Here is a 5,488-nt window from a genome sequence, read left to right on the forward strand (position 1 = left end):
GAAAAAGAACTTCTTATATCAACTACTATGGGTTATTTTTACTTGAAATTTCTCTGCCTATTAATGTGCATTTTAAATTAGCATGAACAACATCTGCTTAAAAATATATATATTTATTTCTTTGGGAGTATTTATCAACTTTAAACAGATCCTACAGTGCATCTCATTTTTAGTCCAGAAAAAATCAGAGAAAATGTTCTTATCCATTATAGAATATTGTCATATTATTTGTTTTCTATTTTATTAACTCCTGCCACAGAATAAAGCTCCTGCTTTTAGTTATTCAGGCTTTCTGTTACTATGAAAGTCTTCCTGGGATAAGTTATTCGATGTTATGCTGAGGCACCTGATCCAAATACGCTGTGAAGATTGATTGGACAGAAATAGGCTGTATCTGCCTTCATGTTATGGCTGTAGCTCTGGCGGCCCTGGTTCGAGTGTAGATACTAAGTTATAGTCTCTTCTTTGTACTGAGGTTTTGCGTAGTTTTTACAATTGTTTGTGAAAGAATTTCAACATTAGCAGACTTAAGGAAAACAACCTATTTTGGACTTACAAAGATAAGGAATAGTGTTTCTTCAGTGTTGATACACTTTTCTGTAAAAAGTCTTTATTTGTAACATATATTAAAAAGAAGTAGCTATGAAAATAAAGCTACATACTGTATATAATTAAAATTAATTTAAAAGCAAACTACCATTTTTAAGGTGAAATTTGTTTTTTCTTAAAGGTCTTTTGCAGTTAACCCTTTTTTTTAAATTCCCAAAACCATTTTATTGGGAGTTAATACAGATATATTATTCCATAGTTCAATCACATTGAGCAGTATTGTAGAATTGATACCATAATCAGTTCAAAACATTCGTCTCCTTCCTGAACTTCTTGAAATCTGCTCCCTTTTACCTGCCCCCCCAACAGTACCACCGTATGCTGCCCCCATATCCTCTGCTGAAGAAACCTTTCTTCCACTTGTCCCTATAGGTTCTTCAATCCTGGGTTTCCTTAACTGATGAACAGAAAAACATATATCAAAAATTCAAGAGGGTGATCCCCAATGATATACCACATCTGAGATAAACCCCAATATGAACAATCAAAAACCAAAAAAAATTACAGAAAATGTTGAAAACCAGATCAGGCTTAATGTGCATCAGAGGGGCAGGGGTGGGGTTTGGGGGGAGAGGTGTCAACTGACAAGGTTTTAACCGTTTAAGTCAGGCTTATCTTTTTGATCTTCTATAGGCATCTCTCCAATGCACGCTTTTTAGTAACCACTTTCCTCCTATTCCTCTATTATGGATAGAGGCAAATCACCAGCGAGTTATTTCCTATGTAACCTACAAATGTATAGCCTTCTACATCCATAGCCTTCTGCAAACCAGATTATTACAATTTAGGATAATATACTATTCCCTCCTTTGAATTCAGATTATATGATTAACAATCCTTCCATCACTGATGCTGGTGTGCTTCTTCCATGGGACACAGTTCACATCTCACTTAGATGGCTGGATGTTGGAAATAAGCCTTGAAGACACCATCCACTATTTTATCTCATAGCTGGGCACCATCTAATTTTGTCACTACATTTTGCTAATGCACCCATTTCTTTTGTGTTCCCACCATGAGGGTAAGTAGCAGATGACATGTCCCCCCACCCATGCCCCACACCCCATTTTATTTCTCTCCTTCCCTCCTTCTCTCTTCTGTAAAAACAAACTTTGTTGTTTCCACTTGGCCCAGAGTTTGGGAACGGTATCCAAGGTGAATAAAAGTAATTTAAAAGCTGGAGGGAGAGATTTGGGCAAGAGGCCCACAGTGGAGATGGGGTGGTGCCGGTAATGAACCAGTAGTCTACAACTGGTGCAGAGTAATGATCAACAAGTGTAATCTGTACATTTTTACTCCCCCCCTCATCAATTTTAAGATGAGGAGACATTGATTGTGATGACTCATCAACAGAAAACCTTCCCCCACTCTTACCTGGTTGGCTCAGTCAAGTGCATTTCACATTTGTGATATTCCGTGTCTCACCTAGTGCCCCCTTAGACTTGCATCCAGGTCAAGTGTCTCTCTTACCACTTCTTGACAGCCTGTGAATGTGTACTGTGTTTGACGAGGGGACTTTAATGTCCCTCTGCAAGTGGTGCCCAGGGCACATGCTATACCTGTCACACTTCAGACATGCCTTTGCCATCCAAGGCTAAGGGCCAGTGGCAGAAGCTTCTAATACTGTTGGAAGATGAAAGTTACGTAGCTTGCCTTGGGGCCAACTTGGTCAAACTTCTTGGTAAGTTTCAGCTTCTCATTTTAAAGGAAGTTCTCCCTTAAGGAATGTGGATGTATGATGTCAGAGGATGCAGACTCAAGATCTGGTCCAGGTTTGTGGAGTGTCAGAAGGCTCTGTGCAAGTCCAGGATGTGACTCTACTCTTTTTGTAGTGACCACTGGAGATCCTGAATTGAGACTTGGCTGAAATGTTAGCTTTGCATTTTCAAGAGAGAGTAGTTAAATGACTGCAATTTTTAATGTCCTCAGAATATATTAATTCCTCAAGGGCATAAATGCTTATTCATGTTCACCAGTAATTTTACAAAGCATCTTCACAAAATTCCCTTTAAGATATTTAAATGTTATTCAAACTTCAGTTATCTAGTTGGAGATATTAGAGGGAGTCTTTGAAATGAATTTCCTTCTCCCAGAAAATACAGATTTTTGTCCTTTGTCTACTGATAATCATTTCCCATTTATACTGGAGTAAGCATTACTGGACAGTTACATACTGGAGTAAGCATTACTGGACAATGAGAGTCATATTTGACCTCTAATTGCTATACAAGGGAGGAGAATCCAACTCCTCACAGTCTAAGGCCTATTGCTAGAGACTGAGATCAGACAGGTCTCCACCCTTCATCTTTTTTTCACTCTTTTCTGACACCAACCTTTCCTCCTATGAGCTACTCTTCTGTTGGTTATGTAAGTTATTACAATAGCCACACAGAACTCACCCACATTATTCATAATCATGGCAGTCTATTGGATACATTAACAAGCTTCCAGATGTTAGGATCATAAAAAATGAAGGAGATAGTCTTTGGTCCACAGCAGTGCCTTTCTTCATCCCGCAGCCAAGTCTCTCTCAGATCCTTAGTCTTTCAGCCTAGTGGCCTCTGTCTCCATGGACCAGGAAGCCCACCCACTGCTCTGACTCACAGCCTCATAGTCTCCTTGCTTTGGCCTCTGCTCTTGGCCTGATGCGGTGACTGTTGCCTCTACCACTTCAGGCAGGGATTTCCAATGTGTCCCACTCATAGTTCTTCCTTGATGATCCCAGGAATTCTCTCTGTTCTTGCTTCTGAGATAGCTCTCATATAGCCAGGGGATGGCAAATGAAAGAGATCAGTGTTCTCTGTTAGTGTCTCACATGTCCTATTTGCCTAGACCCAACTAATCATTTGGTGGGAGCTATGGAGAGAGGGATAGAAAAGCCATATTAAGAAATTCCACTTCACAACAAGCAAAAGGGCATGAACAAGACAGGAAATAAAGGCAAGATCAAAGTGGATGCCACACGGAGGCTGAAACTTGCTCTTAAACCCCTATGCTGACGGAGATCAAGAATTACAACTCAATATAAGGAAGACCAAACGCCTCACAATTGGACAATAGGCAACATTATGATAAATGGAGAAAAGACAGAAGTTGTCAAGGATTTTGTCTTGCTTGAACCACAATCAATGCTCCTGGTGTTAGCAGTCAAAAGATAAGTTGCATTCAATAAACCTGCTTCACAAGACCTCTTTAAAGTTTGGGAAAGTAAGGGTGTTACTTGGAGGACTAAAGTGTGTCTGATCCAAGTCATGCTATTTTCATGTGAAATTTGGATGCTGAATAAAGAAGAATCGATGTACACAAACCAATTATAGTGTTGGTGAAGAACATTGAAGATACCAAGAACTGCTGAAAGAACAAACAAATTATTCATGTAAGAAGTACAGTTAAAATGCTTCTTACAGGCAAAGATGGCAAGACTCGGTCTTACATGCTCTGGACATATTGTCAGGAGAGACCAGTGCCTGGAGAAGGCCATCATGTTTGGTAAAGCAGCGGAAGAGCAAAAAGGAGGCAGGCCCTCAACAAGATGGATTGATACAGGGGCTGCAGTCATGACTTCAAATATAAGAACAATTACTAGGAAGGCGGCGGATTGGTTAGGTTTCTGGAGTGGGTTGTACCTCGGTTCTTTGCTTCGCTCACTGAACGAATTCACACCAAAGCATATCTTGTAATACAAGCTTTCATGAAGGACAGGCCAAGTTTCAGGTTTTACAGTCTCAAAAGGGTACACACTATTTCTGGGTAGTGTGCCAGGCCGTGTGGAAGCCATGCTGGGGTTTCCAACTGGGCACAGAACAACCATGTGGAAAAGAGCACCCACACACGTGGATTTAAGGGTCCATGAGAGCACGTAGGCTCAGAGACTAAGAGCTGTGGACCAAGAAGCTGTGGGCCCCGAGTAGGCCGAGAGGGTGCGCAGGGAGACTCTCACCCTCCACCTGTCACTGACCAGGAGCAGGGTAAGAGAGACATTGGCTTTCCCATAGCCTCCTTTCAACACCCCTGGCTGGGAAGTTGTGCTTGAAGGCATTGTTTGAACCTCCTGAACTGCTTTAGGTCTGCCTGTGTGATATACCTAAGGTGGAGGATAGGTTTTAGGTTTCACCTATGCTAAGTGGTCCTAGTCTGTGCATGCTCAGTTTGCAGTCTTCCCATAGGTGTCCAAAGGCTACCCAATTTCTTTCTAACCTCCTCTATGAGGGCTTTTGTAGGCATGGGAAGGGTCAACCCCACCCCCTTCCATCTCTACGCTAGCTACCTAACAGATCTTTCAGTGTCTCATTGTGTTGTACCCAGGGTAGCTATGACTCAGAACCGACTTGATGCCCCCTAACCACAATCACACAGCGCATAGGAGAGCATGCAATTATATGTGCCTTACAAATGCCTGACATGCACAAATCCATAGTTACGAACCAACACCCTAAAGCCTAACAAATTAAAAAACAAAAACAAAAAGCAATCTCTACACACTTAAGCCCAGAAGAATGAGATTGAGCATGCTTAGCACGGATGTCTACTCGGCAATGGACCACAGTAGGATGCCCTAGAGAGGGTGGAAGAGATATCTGGAATAGAATTCTAAATAATAAAATACAACCAAGTTTACTGTTCTAAAAGAGACAGAAGCAGTCTCTGACACTGTGACCTTCACATACCCTTCACATGTGGAATTAAATACACCTTCTTACCCAACAGTCCACCAGTTTACAAGGTGAATGGTAACATTAGGAAGGAATGCATCCCCCAGAGCTTTTATAATTGAGACGTTCCATGGGTCAATTTGAACATATTATGAAAAAAGACCAGTTCCAGTAAAAAGGAAAGTAGAGGGTCATCAATGAAAGGGAAGATCGACCTCAGTGAGATA

This window comes from Tenrec ecaudatus, chromosome 3, assembly GCF_050624435.1.
Source record: "Tenrec ecaudatus isolate mTenEca1 chromosome 3, mTenEca1.hap1, whole genome shotgun sequence".
Lineage (NCBI taxonomy): Eukaryota > Metazoa > Chordata > Mammalia > Afrosoricida > Tenrecidae > Tenrec > Tenrec ecaudatus.